A 24,178-nucleotide genomic window follows, 5' to 3' on the forward strand; every position below is an offset into this window, starting at 1 on the left:
AGTTTGTCAACTACCACCATGATAACACTCTTTCCTTCAGACTTGGGTAAACCTGTGATAAAATCCATTGAAACCTCCTCCTAAAGTTGGCTTGGAATGGATAAAGGTTGTAATAGACTTGGGGTCTTAATTGTTTCAACAATTTTTTGTTGGCAAGCCAAACATTCTACCATAAAATTTTGAATATTTGATTTAAGGCCATCCCAAAAAAGTCCTTCTTAACCCTGTGGTAAGTTTTTATAAATCTTGAGTGCCCTCCTAAGGGAGAGGTGTGCAATACCATAAGAATATTTTGTTTGAGTTGGGAATTCTTACATAGGTATAAGTGATATTTGTACCATAACGAATCATTTTTCTAGCTAAATGTATCAGATATATTGGGATCTTGTTGTAACTTTTGAATGAGTACCCACAATTCTTTGTCATTCTTCCATTCATCCCTTGCTTCATTTATCCAATCTGGTTGGATAATAGAAATGGAGCAAAGAAATTATTCCACATCATCGTCCTTTCTTGAGAGTGCATCTGCCACAACGTTTTGCTTCCCTTTTTTGTAGATGATTTCAAAGTCATAACCCATCTCTTTGTGACCCATGCACTACAACGCAAGTGCAATAAAGGCTAGGGTGCACTAAAACACACTAGCTCTAAACCAGGGGGTGCGCTAATCAAGGAATCTCAAGTTTCGACACAAAAAATGCAACAGAAATACAATAACAGGTCTTCCTAGGTCTAATCAGGACTAAGTGAGACTATGGAGGTCTAAACAAGAGGTAGAATAAACATGAAGGGCAAGAAAAACCACTAAGGGATTGAATCGATCCCCATTATGGTTGCCAATTTGTTATATGAAATCTACGACTACAGACAGAAGTGTCTACCCTAGGCCTGGTGGACTGACCTAGAACAAAAGAAAAAAATGGCACAATATCTTCCTTAAAGTAATTGAATGATGGGATGAGGCCTACCTAAAACCTATCGCAAGCTTCACTCCTTCCTTTCCTTATACACTCCAATCCTAGCTCCAATTGCTATAATTAGAACTTGCACAATCAAACAAGACAAGCCAAAGATCTACGACATTTATGTAGCATAATCCAATCACTTCATTCAATAGATCAACATGGTATTGAAATACATTAAATCATAACATCATATATAGGAAAATAGTCTACTCTTTGTATTAATAGAAATGGAGAGAGTTACAACAAAAAATAGGAGTTGATATTGTAGAAGAGCTCCCCAAGTTGACTTTTCCTTTTCTTGCCACAAATTATGCCTTTATGTCACTCTAATGCATGGAATAATGACTCTCAAAGCAACAACATTAGGGTAGAATCAATCTTCAAAAGCCAACCCCTTGCCCATGGATGGCTCTAAATATATAGATGAGGGAGGTAGTTCATGAATTCGTATCCATTTACCAATCTAGGATTGAGATTTACTTGAGATGGGAGGATGATATCAAGGGTAAGAGGTCAAAACTCCAAGGTAGGATCAGATGGGGTTCAAGACTCTTATCCAAGGTAAATAGTTGAAACAGCCTTAGGAATCTTCTCGAAGAGGAAGTTTTGGGAATCCTTTTATTTTTCCCTAATTTCTAGAATGAACACACTCCTAACAAGGGACAACCTGATGGTGATCAACGCAGGTGCAGAGAGGCTCAACCTGGTGATCAACGTTGGTCCCTAAAGGGATAGGGTGTGTTGGGCCTTAAAATCTTGGAAACTCAGTAGTCAAGAGAAAAAAATTAGGGATTCAGTAGAGTCATGCTTAGGGATTTGTGTAGGGATGATGACAATATGTGAAAGGATGTGAATTGGTCTCGTTTGAAGGCCTATTGACAAGATGTGACAAAATGGCCTATAACAACAATGCTTTTGAGCTACTTGTCCCAGATGTAATTTCTTCCTTTAATGGTACCAAATTATGTTTGATACTATTATTTTCAAACTTATAGGTGTTGTTGTCTCCATCATGCACCACTTTCTCATCAAATTTCCAAGGTTGACCCAAAAGAACGTGGCAGACACCCATTGGCATGATGTCACAAACTATCATATCCTTATATATTCCTATTTGGAACTCCACTTTCCTCTTCTCACTCACCAACAATTAGTGACCTTTCTACATCCATGACACTTTATATGGTGTTGGGTGCTTCAGCATTTTCAATTCAAGTTTTTCCACCATTTTTGTGGAAACTATATTGTCATTGATTCCACTATCAATCACCACTTTGAAACATTTTCCTTTGGCCTTGCAAACAGTCTAAACAGGGCATTTCTTTGTGCTGGTTCAACAATCTCCTTGGTTGGTTTCAATGAGACTTTGTTCATCAATAAAGCTTCTCCCGGCTCAAGTGAATTTTCTGCTACAAGTGCTTATTCTTTTGTTGCTTCCTAATGAGCTACATATGCATTTATCTATCCTCCTTTATCGTTCTCAAGACACTCAAATTAAAGATATGTGACCTAGGTTCCCACATTTGTAACATCGATATACAGTTTCTCTCCATATTTATCTACCTCTACCTCTTCGGTAAGGATATTCCACCTCTGGATTCACATTATTTCTCTTGTTGTCCTTGCTACCTTAGGTTTCTTGCATCCTACTTTTGATTTGAAGTCTTCCCCCTTTCAATTGTCTATCCTCTTCCTCTAGCAAAACCATAGACTTTATCTAAATTTTGTTTCCATTTTATCTTCTCTTCTACCATCAAGGCAATCTGATATTCTTCTTCCATCATCCTGGGAGAAAGCATGTTGATTTCATCTTGGATCTCCAGCTTCAAACCATTGATGTACCTTGTTGTTTTCTTCGAGGTGCCTTCTACATAACCTTCCCTCAAATTCACCTTGTAAAACTCCTTAGTATACTCTCTGACTATCAGCAGTCTTTGCTTGACATTATGCACCTATCTGTAGAGGGATAAATAATAGTCCTTCAGCAGAAATTTCCCTTTCATATTCACTACCTTCCTATCCCAACTCTTTACTAATGGTTTCCCCTATTTTCCCCTTTCAACCTGCACATTGTCCCACCACAATGCAACATGGCCTTTCAACCTAGTTACATCAAATTTTACCCTATTTTCTTCTTCAATCTCCTCATACTCAAAATACTTATCTAGTTCAATAATCAAATCCATCAAATTCTCGACTACCACAATGCCATCATAGGTAGACACTTCAGGTTTTGGTCTTGAACTTGTGCTTAACACTGACTTGAACAGTTTAACTTTCAGAGCTTCATCCACATTTGCTGCTCTTTCTTCTCCAGCTTCCTCCTATGATCTGCTATCATCTCTAGCATTAGGGTCTCGCTACCTACTTGTCTTCATGGCCTCTAAACAAGCTTGCAGCCTCTGTATCTCTTCTTAGAGTTTTGCATTAGCTACGGTTTTCCCTCCTTGACTTCATGCTCTACTTGCTTATGTAGCCATCTCCCTTTATCGTAGACAACAACACTATTGTCAAACATAGCTCGTCCTCAAACGTGGATTTGATACCACAAATTGATGGAAATGGTAAGACCAAAAGGAAATACGAACTCCAAAACCAAGTGCAGAAAATTCTGGTTGTAGGCACTACAAAATAATTCCTAGCGCTCTTTTAAAAACTTGTAGGCACTACAAAATAATTTTGGAGCACTCTTTTGAAATCATGTAGGCATTACGAAATAATTTCGTACCACTCAAAAAACTTTTTTTTCAGCCTTTTAGGAAGGTGAAGTGACTCGCCCTCTACAAATCAACTCCCCACAGTCTTGGCATGTTCCCCAACTCTTGGGACGATCTCCACCTGCCTATCCTCATCATGTTTTCTCCCTTACTGAAGTTAATGGGACACACTCTAATCAAAAGGGTGTGATATTTCCTACAAATATAGAAATGCTACAAAATAATTTCAGTGGTCACTGTAAGTGGAGTACAAATAATTAATCATATGTCCAAGTAGAGTTTGATAGCACAAAACATTTCACAAATGGCCACAACGAATTCTGGAATGTAAATAAAATGCACACACATAGGTCGAGTGGAACCCAAAGAATAGAAAACATGGATTTATGAATGAATATGTTGTTGCACAACTTCCTTTTCACTTGTTAAAGCCTACAGACTTGGAGCTAGGAGAAGAGTTACCCTCCTCCCCATTTTATGTGTTAGGCCCCTATACTACTAGTGTAACTATCTGAAAAATATATAGAAGAAACTACATTCCGTCCTCTTTCTGTACCTTCTTACGAAATTTCAATCCGATGCTCAGAGAGAAAGTTATGACGATTTTCCCCAGGTCACTTGTTTGGAGTGTAATTTAGGAGTCTACAAAAAAGACCAACTTCCTCAGATCATATCTCCGTAAATATAGCGCGAAAAGCTCTGAATTTCGGACCCAAGGTTCAGCACAATTTCTTCTCAAATGGGTTTTTTTTTAGCTTCTGAAACGTCGCAAAACAAACGTTATAGCGAAAATGCCACGATGACCTATTTGGAGCAGGGAAACTAGAATCCAAAGATTTGATACCGAATGTTATGAAACCAGCTCAAGAAAAAGATAGAAAAGATAGATTAACACCTTAGAATTCAACCTCTTCGAGGGGGTAACCTCCTTTACATTACATAAATGAAAAATTCTTGGATGATACAAATGAAAAGACCTCCTTTCTATATATAGGAGTCTAAGGGGTCATAACATAATCAGAGCCGACATAACAATAATAATGTAAGGGCACAATAATAACAATAGTGGGCTTCTATGGGGCACAATAGTAACAATATGGGCACTACATGGGTAGAAGGACAATTCAACCTCTGTAAGAATTCCCAACTAAAACAAAAGATTCTTATGGAATTGCACACTTCTCCCTTAGCAGGGCACTCGGGATTTTTAAAAACTTACCACAAGGTTAAGAAGGAATTTTTTTGGGATGGCCTTAAATCGAATATTCAAAAATTTGTGGCGGAATGTTTGGTTTGCCAACAAAATAAAGTTGAAACAATTAAGACACCGGGTCTATTACAACCTTTATCCATTCCAAGCCAATGTTGGGAGGAGGTTTCAATGGATTTTATCACAGGTTTACCCAAGTTTAAGGGAAAGAGTGTCATCATGGTGGTAGTTGACAGACTTACCAAGTATGCACACTTTTGTGCATTATCACATCCATTTAAAGCAAGTACAGTTTCTACTGCATTTATGGAAACAATTCAAAAGCTACATGGAAACCCAAAGATTATTGTAAGTGACATAGATCCCATTTTCACTGGAAATTTTTGGACAGGATTATTTTCTTGTCTTGGTACTCAGTTAGCTCATAGCTCATCTTATCATCCTCAATCTGATGGGAAAACTAAGGTAGTAAACAAATTTTTGGAAAGATATCTTCGTTGCTTTGTATCTGATAAACAAACACAATGGGTCAAATGGTTGCCTCTAGTTGAATGGTGGTATAACACTTCCTTCCATACAACAACAAATATGACCCAATTTATGGCACTTTATGGATATCAGCCACCATCCATCACATCATATTTTAGAGAAAATTCTAAGGTTCAAGCAGTGGAACATCACTTCGAACATCAATACAAAGTCCTCCAACTCTTAAAGGATAACCTCGTGTTGGCACAGAATAGAATGAAACAACAGGCAGATCAGCATCGCAGCGAAAGAAGTTTTGATGTAGGTGATTGGGTATTCCTATGGCTACAACCATATAAGCAAATGTCCCTCAAGCAAACTATTTATGAGAAGGAAATGTTGGCAATACTACATGCACTTAAAAAATGGCAACCTTACCGAATGGGAAGACTCTTCAAGGATGAGGATGTGGAAGCATTGTTTTGTGTTATTTCTATTATCCAACTAGATTGGATAAACAAAGCAAGGGATGAATGGAAGAAGGACGAAGAAGTATGGCCACTTATTCAAAAGTTGCAAAAGATCCCAATTCAAACAATATTGCCAGAAATTGAAGAGGAAGGAAAAATCATATTGGAACCTGGAGTAGTCACATAAACAAGAACCTGACAGCTACGAAATCGATCAATTTCAGAGTATCTCATCAAGTGGAAGAACTTACCCGCTGAAGATTCCACATGGGAGGACAAGAATTTTATACAAAAGCATCAAGAACTACTCAAGCGTTGAGGACAACGCTTTTTGAAGGAGAGGGGCATGTTAGGCCCCCTATACTACTAGTGTAACCCCTTATTGTTATTAGTACAACCCACTTATTATATTGATGTACCCATGTAGTGCCCATATTGTTACTATTGTGCCCCATAGAAGCCCACTATTGTTATTATTGTGCCCTTACATTATTATTGTTATGTTGGCTCTGATTATGTTATGACCCCTTAGACTCCTATATATAGAAAGGAGGTCTTTTCATTTGTATCATCCAAGAATTGTTCATTTATTTAATGTAAAGGAGGTTGCCGCCTCGAAGAGGCTGAATTCTAAGGCATTGATCTATCTTTTCTTGAGTTGGATTCATAACATTATGCCTCTTTTATTCACAACTTAAGCAAATGGTTCATTTCTCCTTCCTTCCAAATGAAGGAAGTCGAAAAGACAACCATATGGTCTAATCATTACAATGGAAATGACTCTTACATTCCTAGACTCTTCGACTTATTCTAATTCTGCATTTACATTAAATATTTAGAATTCCAACAAAAATAATAAAATTAATTTTCTAGCTTAACATGTGGTTAGTTCACCACAGTATCAAGCTCCACTCCATTGCTTTATTACAAGCTTGGTTTAATGCTGCTATATCAAGTTCACATGGGTCTCTTTTAAAATAAAAATAAAATTTCATGTAAATAAAAAGACTAAGTCGACTATAATAAAAACTAATAATCAATATACATGTTTAGTGAGTTTTAATTATCTCACCATGTTCAATTGGATACATGATATTACAACTCAATACGAAGGAGATATAAAAATACTTCACTCTCAATCTCAACTACAAATAAAATATTTCAATATCCATATGAACTAACATAATTTTATATCAAATTTAGAAAAAATATTGTAATTAAAATTTAAAATTAAATAAAATCTTATATTTTCTCTTTTCGAGTATTATAATATATATCATTTTTATAATTTGTTTCAATCCAAAACTTAAATAAATTGTAAATTTAATTTTTTCATATATCTATATATATATATATATATATAGAGAGAGAGAGAGAGAGAGAGAGAGAGAGAGAGAGAGAGTTAATGTTGACCATAACAAAATATTTAAATCCACAAAGAGAAGAACTAATTGAAAGTAAAAGTTCAATTATTTTCCGATAAGAATAATAAAAGGTATATGTGTAATTAATTCAATATTTTGATATAAAATTAATATGTGGTATTTAAGATATTGAAAATAATAAAAAAAATAATGTATGTTATAAATAAATAAATAAATAAATAAATAAAAATTAAAAAAAAAATTACTGCCCATGTTAAGTAAAAAAAATCAATGTCAACAAAGTATATTTTATATAATTAACAACAACAACAAAATATGTATATATTATACAAAGAAATTGGAAAAAGAATAATTCTTGTGTTTAAAACATTTCATATAATCTCACTATTTTACATTTAGCTCCCTTTAAGGTATAGTTTTTGGTCAATTTTGTCTAAAATCAAGAAAGGATTTATTGGAATTGCAAGTTTAAGTTGTGTAGATTAGACAATCCAATTGTCAGGGGATTCTATGGTATTATATCCATTTATGCATTCAAAAACACCATTTTGAGAGAGAGAGAGAGAGAGAGAGAGAACTAGTATAGATCCATATAAAGGAGGGATCTATCAAGAACCAAGCATTGAGACAAGTCAAATCTCTTGAGGAAAAAAAATTTCAAGTTTTGCACTATAATAGTAGTTTTCACCTCAAAATATTTGATCCCTCTCCGCGTTAGTTAATCTATGTGTAAGATGGATCTATATTGTTTGCGTTGAGAGGTGTATCCTAAAACCTAGTATGAAAGCACTATGTCATTTCATCCATGCTTATCACGGAGATGACCCATCTCTCTCTTAAAATAAAATTATAATATTCTCTAAATAAAAATATGAAATTGGCTATAATAAGATAATAATCAATATACATGTTTGCTGAGTTTTGATTATCTCACCATGTTCGCTTCGTTACTTGATAGTATGACCCAATATGAATGAGATGTAAAACTCCTTCACTCTCAATATCCACCACAAATAAAATATGTAGATATTGATATGACATAACATAATTTTATATCAAAGTTAATGAAAGATATTGCAATTTAAAATTAAAAAAAGAAAAATACAAAATCTTATATTTTTTTGTTTTTTAGTGTTAAAAATACATAATTTGTATTCCCTTTAAAAGTATTTCAATACAAAACATAAATAAATTATTTTAATATTGATCCACAAAGACAAGAACTAATTGAAAGTAAAAAGGTTAAATTATTTAATAAGAATAATAAAAGGCATATGGGTAATTCATTCAATCTTTATATATATATATATATATATATATATATATATATATATATATATATATATATATATCTATATATATATATATATATATATATATATATATATATATATATATATATATATTAAAATCTGCATCTGGACATAGTAGTTGCTTGGGAAATGAGTTACAATATGTTCCTATTTTTGTGAGACCCTTTGAATGGCTTCTTCTAATGACACTTTTATAAAAAAAGAATCTAAGAAACTAGCCTCCTCCCAATAAGAGTAGAGGGGGGATTCTAAAACTAAGCCTTGTGATCTTTATTCCTACTACTGCATGAAATCAAGAGTATATTTTAAGAAATTTATTACACAAGAAAATTCAGAACCAGAGCATTTCTATAAATTGTTAGAAGATGGTTCACTGCTTGGCCCATGGGAGACAGGACTAGAGTTCTTTGTATTGTGAGTTTTCTTGCTTCTTTTTATTGGAGGGGAGGAAATGCTTCCTTTTAAGCATACCTAAATACAAAGGGGAAATTAGGAGTACTTAATCTCTACCACCTTACCATCTAGTTCAACTTTTAATGAAAGAGAGGATTTTAGGGAAAGATTTCACGACATAGGAATTTCCTTTGGAATGGCATGATCTAGATCTTCTACGTCATTCGAATTAGGAGGGATCTTTGGAACATGATTGCTTCATTGGTCCACATCGACCTTGAGATTTTTACTTTCTTCCTCTTAAGAATTCAAGACTTCAAAACTATTCTTGGAAAAGGATCAATTGTAAGATTTATACTTACATGTATGTTGTTTTTTACTTCCATGCTTCTTATATTTTCTTTTCACAAGGATAAATCCTTGAGAATTTTATCCTTGGTTTATTTAAGAGGATGAATTGGATTTAGAGAGCTTTGAGAAGTTGAAGCTTTACGACAACTTCTCGTAAAGTGTCCATACTCATGGCACATATTACATTTAAAACAAATATGCTCATAATCTCGTGACTAGAGATGAGACCAACCATCTAACCAAACTCTCTCTCTGAGTTTGGGAAACCCCTACAGTTAGCCACTTTAGTTTGATTTGGTGGGTGGAGAATTTTAGAACCTTGGAATATTTGGCCTTCCCTCTGATAGCTAGATAGGCTTCAACAACTCAAACCAAAGCTCGGGAAGTAGGTGTTGAAATTGGATGGAGGACTTCAACTGTAGCAATGTGTTAGTCTCTAGTTTATTTATAGAGGCAAATATGTTCTTATTTCGATTTCTCCATCCATAATAATGAAAATATTGATTCCAACAAGTCCTAACATCCCTACTAGTAGGAGCACAACCACTTGCAGATGCATACAAAATTCTGCGTATGTGGCATGCATACCTTCTAAATTATAAACTTACATACTTACTTACTTACTTACTTATGGTGATGTTATTCACTCTTATCACTCGAATGTTAAGGAGAGGTACTAAGTTTCTCCACCAACAGGATATGGATTTATTGGTTGCTTGAAGCTAGGAAAGCAAGTATGTGTTAGCACAATTGAATGTTAAGGAGAGGGATTTATCATTGGCTCGAAAAAATGAGAACAAGCAATGGGGCACTTAGAATGTTGAATTTCCACTAGGAGGCCTTTGAGAAATCCATTTCAACACAAATTCAGGGACATGCCTATTCCATACCAATGGAAATAAATATGCCCAATTTATTGCATATTTCTTTAAAAATGCCCTCACCCCAGCAAAGAATAGGAATAAAAAGAAATCTGATCCACATAGGAGTAAAGGATATTTCTGATGGGACCAGCCCAACACTTTACAATCTGTCGTAATTAAAATGATTAATGTGGTGATTATATGTTTGGTTGAATAATTCGGTTGTGATTATGCGTGGAAGGAATGTGCCATCAGATATTTTGGGTTTGTATTATGTGGCATTCAATTACACAATAATGAATGGGTACTTGCCTTAGATTTCGTATTCCCACTCATTCCTATGCCTGAACCCTTTGTTCATCATTCATTTTGGTCATTTGTTGTTGGCTTGTCGAGGGTTTGCTCCACTGTGCTCTGCAAGTTTTGGTGGGCAGCTTTGTTGCGAGTCTTGGGCATGCCTTTGGTTGTTTCTGTAATAGCTCTTTGCTGTGAATGTGGTTGTTCTTAAACCTTGGTTCGTTGGCAGTTGTGGTTTGCCCTGTAGCCACCTGGGTTAGTAATATTTATCTTTTGGTTTGTTTTCCTTCTGCTGTTGGTTCAACAGGCCGTCGTATTTCAAGTTTTGTGCTGGTATTTCTCATTCTGGTTGGCAACTTAGTGTTTGGTTTGTCTCTAGGCTCAATTTGATGGCATTCTTTTGTCCTCGGCTTAAAACGCAAGTAGTCTTCCTTCTCTGTTTCAATTTGTGATTCTCTTTCCACAGCTTCTGACCCGGTTTGCTCCTTCGTCTCCACAGTTAGTCGGAACTTTGGGTGGAATGTCTGTCTTCGGCTCTCACTGCAAATTCTTAAGTAAAGTGGATGCAATTTCCATTGGTTGTTCTCTTCAGGCTCTATACCTTCACTTAGGTAACAATATATTTTCTAACACCTGTGTGTCATTCGTTGTGCAGGTATTGAGGGTTTGCGGTTGGAGGTCTCAGTGTTGTATGCCTCGATCTTATCCAATAGGCTCTACTTCTTTGTATTTTCTTCAGTTGTCGATCCAGTTTCAATTTAGGTTGTATGGTCGTATGGCTCAATGCCTGGAAATTGACTCACGCTGTGAGTGATGCTCTATCGTTTTGAGGTCTGGACTTCCTCTGTTTCATTGACTGCCATATTCTGTATACGGATGCAATTTTCTCTCGAAACCCTCACCTAGGGTTTGTCATTCAAGGGTCTGCGTGTCTATAGCTGTGTATGAGTAGGTGTTTGAAACCCTCACCTAGGGTTTGTCGTTCACTATTTGAGCGTTTACGGCTTTATTTTTGCAGTACTGCTATATAACTGTTATACACTGGACTTTGCAATTTTGAAAGAAAAAATCCTTCAGGACAATATAATGGGATTTGGTTTTGATTTACCTGAATGACATTTGCTTTTGGTTTACTCTAAATGCCCGGCCTGAACTGCAGTTATGATTCTTCAGTTTTGCTTGTGATTATATGAACGTGCATGAACGCTGTAGATACGCTGGTAATTTTGTATGACTGTCAATTTATATGTATGGTGGAAGTTTTCGTCTGGCCGTGTGTGCTTGGCCTGTACCGAAACTATTTGTATCACTCTTGGTCTATCTTCACTGTTTGCTACAAATGAATTATAAACCCTCGTATTGTATCTGTTCTTCTGTCTCGTTATGGGAACTGGTTCTTTTTCTCAGGAAAACAAAAAGAATTAATTTCAAGAATCTGTGTACAGTTAGTTGTCTACTCAGATAGTCATCAATTGGAAAACACAATAGAGTACAATAGAACATACAGATGGACAGAACTTAGTTTCTCTGTTATTGTTATTATTCGAGTGCGAGAGGTATTGAACCCCGTACATGACTTTTCCTGTTACATTTATATGTTTATGGTTCCAGTTAATGAAACTGTACAGTTGCTTTTCAGTTATAGACTTTACAGTTACATGGTTATTAGTCATTCGGTTCTGTCCTTATGACAAGATTTTCCTTTTAGACACATTTGTCTTTTTCTTTTTAAAATAACAGGACAATTATTAATCCATGACTTATTAGCAATAGACAAACAAATAACCCTAACCGATCAAACCTACCCTTGACTAATTTAGAGATTAAAATAAAAATAAAAATCCTACCTCCTATTCTGTCAACTAACATAAAGACAAATAAAAAGTTAACTTAACTCTTCGACCTGGCAGAGACCAACACCCAGTCATGGTGCCTGAGCTACATTCTCCTGCATCAATTTCCTTCATCGGATTGCAATCCAGAGACCAATGAGTGATAAATATACCTTTGGTGTTAAGCCCTACCAAGATGTGGGGCCTCCTAAAGATTCAGTAACCCTTTTACAACCCTAATCTCTTAGTGCTTCGAAGATAAGGTTATTTACTATTTTAACTAAGATTCTTGGCAATTAATAGATTCAAGGTGCTCAATCTTTCATGATGCATGTGGCTTTGTCTTTAAAAGAAAAATTAACCTTAAAATTTAAATTTTTAATAATATTGAGATATTTTAATATGTTTTAAAATATATATGTGTGTGTGTGTGTGTGTAAAGTACAAGTTCAATAAAAAATAAAAATGTTTTTGAATAGGGATAAAAATATAAAAATTATTGTTCATACATCTTTATTTTAATTTTGTGAAAGAACTTTCATAAATACCTTCCATTATTTAAAAAACAATTTGTAAACTAGAAATAATAAATATTTTCTCAATTAAATACTTATTACTATTATGCAATATTAGATTAAGTCTCCTTTTAACAGATCTCAACAAGTACTTCTCTGTGATAAAACGTATGTGTGGAACAAAGACAGGAAACATTCATACCTTGTGTGTATCGGTATACACGATAAATTGAGTGTTTTTTGTTAATAATAGAATAGACATTAGAACAATTAAAAATAAATAAAAAAACCAATGACTTCGACTAAACTACACAAGTCAAGGAACAGAAACTAACACTATGTCATATACTTTCAACATAACACAAATGCATATACTATTACCTGCATCAAAACTACTACACATGACATGTTGAATAATTAGCAATCGAATAAACCAAAGCTAATCACAATCCATTGATTTAATATCAGTGTTATACGTGTCATAAGAAATAGAAATTTACCATACAAAACAAGTTCGAACTAATTGTAATCATGATAATCAGCTAAGAAACTACCAAATGCAAACATGAAACTGGAAAAGGTGAATTGGTTTAAAAGCTTGCAGTATTGTAGAGCTTTTGTATTTATACACTACTTCTAGCATCCATGATTAACATAAATGACATTGAGACACCATTGAAGATGAAAGCTTAGCTTCAAAGATAAGAATTCATGTAAGGAAATAGAATCTCGAATAATACTTCAAGCTCTTAAATGTAATTTTCAAAAAGCAAATGCTACATGATCTGTTACTCTAAATATTAAATGATTAGAAACTTATCCTATCAATATCAACAAATAGCTTCCTTCCTTCCTCTGTCGATGATTTCAAAATGCTTGTCAACTCATTTCCCTATAAATCACCACATGTATGACACAAAATCTCTATATTGGAGATAAAGTTGACATCCAGATCTCTCTATCATTCTAATGCTCGTCTCGTCATTAGTATTTTATTATTATTATTATTGTTGTCGTTGTTTTTGTTATTATTATTGTTATTTTTATTATTATTATTATTGTTGTTGTTGTTGTTGTTATTATTATTATTAATTCACAAATCTAACAATCATAATGAAGTGAATTATTTTTTCTATCACTGTAAATAGTATTTTTTCCCTCACTATACTAGTTATTTCAAATGTTTGCAAACTTGTTTCCCTAGAAATCACCACCTGCCACTATTTTTCCTCTAAAACATGCTACAAATATAATGCCCCCATCCAAATTTTTTATCATCCTGATGTTTTTCCTCTGATTAATAGAAAACACAGTTGCAGGTAAATATAAGTCATCTCAACATTCAATTCACCAACTACACACTGCCCATGCTTTCAAAAAACTACATAAGAACTAAAACACCAAATCTACAAACATGATTTTTGTATGCTTTCAACATAACACTAATGCATATGTGTAGAACTGCAGAGAAAATTATTTGTGTGCAAAAATCTCTCAAATTTTGATTGTGCGAACCTCCACATTTCACACAATCTATTACAAACATGATTTTCAAAGCATTAAAATGTTAATACTAATGTATATTTTCAAATTAACACAAATGCATAAGTACTCTAAAGCTAAATAAGTAATTAATAGATCCCTCCACACTTCCCTCATTTCGCTCAAATGTCACACATATCTCTTTCCGCATATGCATTTTTTCTATGCATAACCACTACACATGCACAACTACCTCTGCATACCGTCGTTTGGACTCAACAACACCCTTCCGCCAGTAATTGACATTTGAACCTAATATTAATAATTATGGGTCCCAAATATCATTGGAAAGAAGCATTCATTGTGAAATACGTTCCTAAATAAGAATCAACGAAGAGATTTGTATATTTATTAATTTAAAACTGTTGGACAAAGCATTTGTTCTCCGCACACACTACCTCTGACCAACATAGTCCATTGTGTGCAAAACGCTCTCAATCTTTCATTATATGAACTTCTCCACTTTGCAGAATCTATTAATAATAAAATAAGCACTATTTTTATGCACAATCTACTAATATCAAAAAGCATTACAATTAAAATATCCCTTCACACTTCTCTCATTCTGCACAAATTACGCACATGCATTTGTTATCCACATCACCTCCACATATGCATAACCACCTCCGCACAACTACTTCTGCACTCAATAATGCCCTCAGTTATTGACATTTGAAACTGATATTAATTAATGATAATACCTTGTGAAATACATCCCTAAATAAGAATTAAAAAATAGATTTGTTATTATTATTTTAATAAAATTTGTACTAAACTTTCGCACAACACTTGCACATGCACGACCACCTCCGCACAACTTTGTCCGCACTCAATAACGTCATTCGATCAGTCATTGACATTTGAAACTAATATTAATTAATGAGCATACGTTGTGAATCACATTCCTAAATAAGAATTAAAAAAGAGATTTGTATATTTATTATTTTTAAAAACTTTGCATAAAACTTTCGACAAAGTCAAAGCTTTGTGCACATGCATTTGTACTCTGCACATGCTACCGTCGAACAACCAGCGTCACACAACCACTTTCCCACAGATCATTCCGCACAACTACCTCCGTAGTTGTGAAAAACGTTCGTAAATAATAATTAAAAAATAGTCTTATATATTTATTATTTTAATAAACCTTGCACAAAGCTAATTTCCACACATTATTTTTACTGTTCAACACTTCTTCAGCACACAAATTGAAAACATAGTTTATTTTGCACCATTGTCTATGCAAAAAGGCCCCAGTTCTCCTGCACATACTCCTTAATAATATTAATAGGAGATTTGTTTAGCACCCCCCTCCCCTGAGAGACCAATGCAAAAAACCTACAACCACATCAATTCTCGCATCATTGAGCATATCATTAAAATAGCAGTGCCCCGCAACCACATCACGCACATGTTGAAAACACATTTTATTTAATATTGCATAATAAGAGTAGTTTTTATAGTCCAATGATTATGATAATTGTTTTAAAAAATGACACTAGCTCCCTCTGCATCCCCGTCAATGTCAGAGCACCCACGTCTATGCAAAGGACACTAGTTCTTTGGCACATACTCCATCCTCCGCACAAGGAAACATAATAAAATTAATTTGACATTTGTTCAACCCCCTCGGGGCCTATGCATACAACAGTATCCTGCAACCGCATCAATTCTCGCATCATTGAGCAAAATACTAACATAACAATACCAGTGTCAAAACACTCACCAACGTAGTGGTCACTCACAAAATTACTTTTATTTTTATTTTAAAATGAATTATCGAGCATTGGAAAAAAACGAAAATAAAACACCCTCCATCAGAGGAATTATGTCCCATCATAGCTTCCTTGGCGGATGAGAAATTAGAAATAACATTTGCTAGAAATTTGAGAATTATTTTAAATTTTATGCAAAAATAGAAATATTAACATTTTTCCAAAATTTTGATTAAAATTGTAAAAACATAGCCAAATAATGTATAGTCAGTGCAACTTGACTAGGTGAATGCTATAGTCCCCCGTGACGCAAGGACTAATAATACATTAATTAATTTAATAAATGTATTACGAGGTTAACCTACTACGGAGTTGTTATTATTATTATTATTATTATCCAATTTTAAGGTCATGGCCAAGCTATGTGTATGAGACCCCTTGTTTATAAGACAAGAGACCTACCTCCGCACAGTGATTTGAGAATCAATTTTAAAAAACATAACATTTATCGTTTCCTTTGTAAAATTACAAATTGTAAAATTACAAATTCAAATTATTAAAGGGAGGCTTTTAAATGCAAGGAATTGTATATGATTTATGAAAGAATTAAGAAAACTTTGATGACGTTGCATATGTTTTTTCTAAAACGGTTTCAGAATTCTGCGAAGCAAAGAGCTTATAGAAAGTAGGTCAAAAGGATGTTTAAATAATAACTACAAAGAGTATCACAAGGTTACGTACACATAAAGAAACACTAACATAACAGTAGATTCCGAATTTGAGAAAAAGGACAACTCTTTATGCCAGACTTAAAATATTGCAGCGTCAATAATTTCAATTTACCCACGCAAATTCCTCCTCCATCCATGTGGAAGCTATCGATTGATGGATGAGGGTGGTTGAAGCAGCAGCAAATAGACGAAGTGTTGAGAAAAAACAAGAGTACGTTGTGCGTTCACGAGGTTATATTCTATAGTTCGGAAGAAATGACCAATGCAAAGTGTTTGGAACAAAAACTATATAATAAAAAAAGGCATCGGGTTCACGAGATTAATGTTTCTGTTTCTGCGCTTAAAAAATTAAGCAAAGTGTTTGGAACAAAATCTATAAAGAAAAGGGCATCGGCTTCATGAGAATAATGTTTGTGCTTCTGCCACTGAAAAATTAAAATGCAACCCAAAGCTACAGAAAAGGTAGGTGAAAGTTATAGAGTAGGCGAAGTTTGCAATCAAATCGAGAACTGTTGAACTGATATTCGATATGGTTGTATATCCACGTGCAAAAGACCATGAAGACAAAGGTAGCTTAAACTTATTTCTAAGTGAAACATACGATTTGTTATTGTTAGGGTAAATTTGGTTATATCTAAGTGAAACAAACGATTTGTTATAGTTAGGTTAAATTTCGTTATGTGAAAGAGTCAAAATTGGTAGGTTTACTATAGTGGTTTTTGGTATATGGTTTAGTGGCCCATCGTATTAGAGCTCCTGGATTACATGTGATGAAGTTTTTAAATGACTTGGAGACTCTTCATTGTAATGTGTTTGAGTTCAGCAGAGGGCTCACTTGGTCCGTCCAGGATGTTGGTCAATCTGGTCACTTTTAAGTCAAGGCATCACTATGTTTAAAGCCATATATGATAATAGATCTTTTGGTTTGTTCTTTGGTGTTTTATTTTCTAACACTGGTATCAGAGACAAGGGATTGTGACCTGAAGTGAGATTTGGTGGTTGTAAATGACGACACATTTTATATAGAGGTCTAGCCATGGAAGTGGGTGAGGAGAGCAAATGGTGTGAGCAGGTGTGTGGAAACAAGAGAATGGTGTCAAAAGTGACAGGACAATAATAACAATCAAAAAATGGAGATGAAATTTTGTTTAATTTACATGTGTATGGGCATACAACTATAAGACCTGGAAGGCATATGTACCATGTCGAGTAAAGTCTTGAAGTATACCTAAGTGATAAGTGAGAAGACCATGTGGATTTTCCCACTCAATTTAAAGGGCGAAATGTCAGGGTAAAGTTGACTCAATGAAAGAGTCAGAGTTGTTTGGTTCATAATGATAGTTTTGGGCAAATGGTTTTGGTCGCACATGGTATTAGAGTCCATGAATTACATGTGATGAAGCCTTTAAAAGGCTTGTGGACTCTTCATTGTAATGTGCTTGAGTTGATGGGAGGGCTCACTTGGTCAAGCTAGGATGTTGGCCAACTTCGCTGCTTTTAAGTCAAGGCATGGTAACTTTTAAGTCATATATGAGAATAATAGATCTGTTACTTGGTTTTTCTCGGCCTTGGGTTTTCCAAGATAAAAATTGACTATTTTATGTTTTGTTGTTACTATAATTGTTTTCACTTGCATTTCCTTTTCTAACAGATAATTACTAACATTTGAGGAAGCAACAACTTAGGACTTGAGACAAGTTTTCAATATATAATAAAAAAAGTATTGAACACAACCTGAGATGTCATGTTGTGTTTTCCAAAGTGAAAATTAAATTGCAATATAAGGGTTATGGCAAAGCCTATCGACTAGGTAGAATTTGTGGTATTTTAACTTGAATTATTGGATGAGGATATGTAGTCTAAATTTTAGTGTGAACTATGTTCATCTTATAACTTTCAACATCTATATATCCACACGTTAACACCAACTTAAACTTTACTTTACATATGAAAAACATCTCCTTACATCTTCTTCCTATTTAGTTCTAGAAGCTTCAAACATTTATGTTAAAGTTTCTCATACTAGTTGTAAAATCCAACTCTAAGTATAACCAACTTTATCTTCCTTTTTTTTCTAAATAGTTGCATATGTGAAATTAATATTACAATAATGGATTAACAAGTACTTTATTTTTAAACTGTTTAGTCTATAACCACAATAGATTTTTCATAAACATATGACTATTCATCTTTTGAACAATTGGGGGTAACATGTTTGGCTTTTCACATTTCTTAAATGCAAGCCAAACAAATTTTATAAATACATGTGGTTGTGAATCCTATTTGTAAGTTTCAAAGATATAGATCTCCCTAAATTTCTTGAGCAATAAGATCATATATCCTTGCCCTTGGTGTATTTCTCTTGGTGTTATGCTTCATTTATTCTCTACAGTTCTCTAGTTTTAATTTCTTGTGTGCATGTCATGTATACAACAAATTGTTTTTATGTTGCTACAACACCTCTGTTATATTTTTATTGTTATGTTGATGTGAAACCTTGCTACAATGTTGTCATTATGTTGTTGTGACACCCTTGCTATTATAGTGGCATTGTTATGTTGCTACAACATTGCATCGCTGATAAAATTGGTATTGATTCCATGTGTCTTAAAGAAATGGTTTAAAGAATGGACAACAAGTGGTATCAAAGTTGTAGTCAATGATCCTAATCAACTAGAGTTCTTTTTGTAAGGAATGTAAAATAGTTTAGATGCAAAATTTGTGGTAAAAATGTTCAATGAGAAGAATAAATTTGAATTGTGGAAACTCAAGATGCGGGATTTGTTAGTAAAACAAGGTTTGCACAAGGTTTTGGATGGAAAGAGAAAGAAACCAGTGGGTACATCTAATAAAGGTTGGGAAGGTCTAAATGTGAGAGCTCTCAATAGTATTTGGTAGTGTCTAGAAATGAGTACTAGATTGTTGTTGGTTGATGGAAAAGCACTAAGATATCTAATTTTGGACTAAGAACTAGGTGCATGTGTACCAAACACAAGCTACTATCAAAAGTATATTCTACATACTTGTTGGGTAAGGCACTAAATCGCTAAGAGATGAGGCCATTGAAGGACTAGTAGGTAGTGAAGGGGCTAATTTGTGATGGAAATAAGGTTGATAAACCACCCATATTTATGTATAGACTCATATCTCATTTGGGTTTGAAGGGAACTTTCTAGTTTTATGTAGATGAAGGAGAGTAGTCTTCATCCTTACACTACTTGTATAGAGAAAAAGAACTACTCTCTAAGTTCTTTCTGAGTAAGATATTGAGCATTGAGAAAGGGGAGGTCACTAAGGGGAAAGCGGGAAGTGAAAGGGGCCCCTTTATGTTGTGTAATACAACCAATAAATCATACATAACATCTATGTAGGTTCTATGCCTAGTGGGATTCTAAGATAATTTGTTGATGATGAACCACACTAGTTGGTTCGAAACGCGTCGACAAATGGTATTCCATGTGATTTTCGCCGAAAAATCTCTCATAATTTGTTGAATTTGCAGTAATGAGGGAGAGTGACCTTCATGAATTCACCTTTAATGATTAAGTTTTCCTCTCATGGTTTCATGGTCTAGCTGGGGGTGGCCAACTGCAAAGGATAGAACAAATATATGAACCTATGTTTGTGTAGAAAGTGGAACACCCTTCATTAGTTGTAGAAAGTTGGGCATCAAGATCAAATAAATGCCTTTGTGGATTTCAAATATGTAATGTAAACTACATTTAGTGAAATAAAAATGATGTTGATAATTGTGTATATTAGTGTGCCTATGTGATAATTTAATGTATATTTGATGGCTATTATCTTAATGGAATGGGTTATTGACGATATATCTCATAGACATTGATACTCGCTTGATTAGCCTTTATGTATGGCTACAACATTATTTTTAACAAGAAAGAGTTATGGCTAAGAATATAGGAGATACTAACCTCTTATCTTCTTGGAGAAACATGATGGTTGAATGGTTTTGTGGGACATTCAATGAGTTTCAACCATGGGAGTTAGGTCTACTGGTCTAGATAGGAAAAATATGCCTTGAATCTTATGCTTATGAGCATAGTGTCCTATTGATGAAGTGTAACTAAATACAAGAATAATTCCTTGGTTTTAGTGCGAATAACCATAGGCAAGAGTCGCCATAAAACATATGATATTATTTGTTAGAAAGTTCACTAATGAACTTGTGAACTGGTGGAAATATGTTGAAAGGCTTGAGTAGATTTGATGGATTTTGAAATGAGTGTGAATTCTAAGAATCATAGCTAGGATAACTATGTGGTAGTTGAAATGTATATGTATTTTGGGGTAAGAAGGCTTGGAGGTCTCCTTTTAGTTATGCTTGAGGGAAATCATGAGATTGTTGGTCTCACATGGATTTGGCTTAGTTGATGGTTCCTTAGATGATATTGTATTGGGATTGAACCCCATATTTATAATATTTAAATGAGAGGGAGGATCTCATTCAATTGGGTCATATTTGTTGAAAAGTGTGCAACAAGAAATGCTTGTTGAGAATGCAACAAGATGATGGAGCTTAGTGGAAAGGAGTCGCCTTCACTAAGTGGTCCCGCAGGCAAGTTTTGGCGCAAAGTCTATTTTTAGACTATGTCTATTTTTAGACATATGGATCATGGTCTATGAGTTGCAGTTTGCTGTTTATGGATGATTGGTCATGTTGGGAAAAATAGATGGACTTCTATTTTTGGATCATAGCAGGAGTGATCAGAGTCTATTTTTAGACTGCTAGTCAAAAATAGAAAAGTCAAATATTATTGTCTCATAATAATATTTAGACTATAAACTTTATCTTATCCTCTTGGAGCACTTCAGTTTGAGCTACAGATGTGGCACATGCAGCTATTAGAAGGAAATACACTTTCTTTGTGGGTCAGTTGAGCTATTGCATGCAGGACATCAGTTAGAACTCATGTGGTTGAGTTCTATGGAGTTGGACGAGCAATGAATGGAGTTGTGTTCAGTTTGACTTAGTTGAACTAGTTGTATTTAGTTTAACTGGCCAATAGACTAAGTGATGAGTTGTGTGAATTAGTTATTAATTTATTCACTAATTATTAACTCATAATGCAACTGAAGAATACATCAGTTAACTCAGTGCATGTATAGTTCAGTGGAGACAGGTGTTAGAGGTTGAGATTGCTATCAGTTGTGACTATAGTTGTGCATGAGATCTTGCACAATCAAAGGATTGAGTATGCCCATGAGAATTGCATATGCCCAGTGATATAGCCTATGCTCATGTGATTTCCAGTGTGAGTGATTTTCCAAGGTAAATAGAACTTAGAACAAGTTTGGATTCATTCATTCTCTTGCAGGATTGTGCAGTGGAGGCAGGCAAAGTAGCGGGGGAGATTTGGAGATCAAATCTGAGCTAGTTTTGTGTGTTACAGGTGGAGATAGTGCTGGATACTTGTGAGGAGTATTGTACTATGTATTGTTACATGTTCTCAATCATTAATATACATATAGTGTGGGGTTTTCAGCTGTAAGCTTTCCCCGGGTTACATACTGTGTTAATGTGTGCATGCTATTGATGTTTCATTGTTTTTGATGCTGCTAAATTGATGATCAAAGTAGAGGAGGTTATGTATTATGCATGTATTCTGCAATAGTGTATAATCGGGATAATCTCTATTGAATATGTGTTTATTATTCAAAATTTCTACATGGTATCAACGCTGGTTGATTTGTAGAAAAAGTTCTACAGGATATCAAAGCGGGATTGATCAGATCTATTATTCAGAAAGTGTTTACGTCTTATTTCTTCAGGCAAAGTCTGTAATCAGGCTAGGTAGCCTCTGGATTCATCCTTCCTTTGGAAGGTGAGATATCCGGTAAAAGCCCATACAGTGAATCTCTGTACAAGAAATACTTTGTTCTCACAAATTTTAGATCAGAAGCAGTTGAGTTTTGAGCTGGTGGAATGGCGCTCAAGGATAAACTCAGAAAAATTAGGTGTGAGAATGGAGAAAGTATGCCCCAGTATCTCACAAAGTTCACCCAATGCCGGGATGAGCTGGGAAGTGTGGAGGTAACTGTTGAGGATGAGGATATGGTGAGTCTAGCACTCCTTGGCCTTCCTAAGAGTTGGCATAGCTACCAGGACTCGGTGAATGGAAGGGAGAAATTGCCAAGATGGGAGAGACTTTGGTCAGATCTTGTGCAAGAGGAGATTAGACGGCGCACCAGAGACAGTTCTTCATCTATGCATGATGAGGAGAATTGTGCCTTAGCGAGTAAGGCGAAGAAGGGGAAGGGGAAGGTTTCTCTTTCCAAATCTAGTTCTTCCAATGATGGGAAGAAGGTTGACAAGTCAAAGGTGCGATGTTTTCGTTGTCATGAGTTGGGCCATTATGCTACTAATTTCCCAAAGAAAAAGTCCAAGAAGGGATCTGGGGAAGGATCTGAAGGTGAGGCAGCCTCACTTGCTTCACAGTTTGAGTTGGACTTCACACTCTTCGCATGCATGGTTTCATCCATGATGGGAAGTGGTTGGTTTCTTGACAGTGGAGCTTTTTTCCACATGACCGGTGACAAAAGTTTGTTCAATACTTTGGAGGAGAAAGATATCCAGATACTCATAGCGATGGGTAATGATGAGAAGTATAGTGTCTCAGGTGTAGGCACGGTTATTTTTCAGAGGGAGCATGGAGCTCGCCTTACCTTGACCGATGTCAAGTATGTATCAGGACTAAAGAGAAACTTGGTGTCGATCGTGATTCTGGAAGACCGAGGCTATGGTGTAGTCTTCAGTAAGGGAAAGGTTTTCCTTAGACACATCATCACTAGACAGGTGAAGCAGATTGGTTCACGGGTCAAAAACCTGTATGCTCTTGAGGTTCAAGATGCATGCAAAGCGTTGAGAAGCGAGGCAACTGATGGAGACTTGGTGGTTGAGAGGGAGCGTATATTACCTCTCAACATGCAGAGCCAGAATAAGTCTCAGACGATTGTGGAGGAGCCACGATTGGTGCAGTAGCTTCAGGAGGTTGTGGAGCAACCACAACAGGAGAAGCTGAGAGGAGATCGAGTAGAGACATCTACTCATGCAGAGACCTCCAGTAGGGGGAAACTTCGAGCCAGGTGGGTTGAGGGATCACATGCAGCCATACCTCCAGGTAGGAGGTGGGGCGATATAGAGTGATCGTCCCAAGGAGGAGGGGCAGCATCCTTGAGGTACCCAACCTCTTGGATGATACCTTGCTACGGGAGCCCGGATGTGGAGTGGTAGGAACTGACTAATTGGGTAGAGACAGATGCGGATGGAGCGGCGGAGAGAGCGACAGTGTAGGGAATCCTAGGACAGCGCATAGCATGCAGGCTGCAGCAATGCGAGAGGCACAAGTGTTTTGCACAGTGCTAGGTGGCACAGAGAGGTGTGCAATGGTGC

This window comes from Pinus tabuliformis, chromosome J (genome assembly GCF_031772625.1).
Source record: "Pinus tabuliformis cultivar Carrire ecotype Pingquan chromosome J, CPIR1, whole genome shotgun sequence".
Classification (NCBI taxonomy): domain Eukaryota; kingdom Viridiplantae; phylum Streptophyta; class Pinopsida; order Pinales; family Pinaceae; genus Pinus; species Pinus tabuliformis.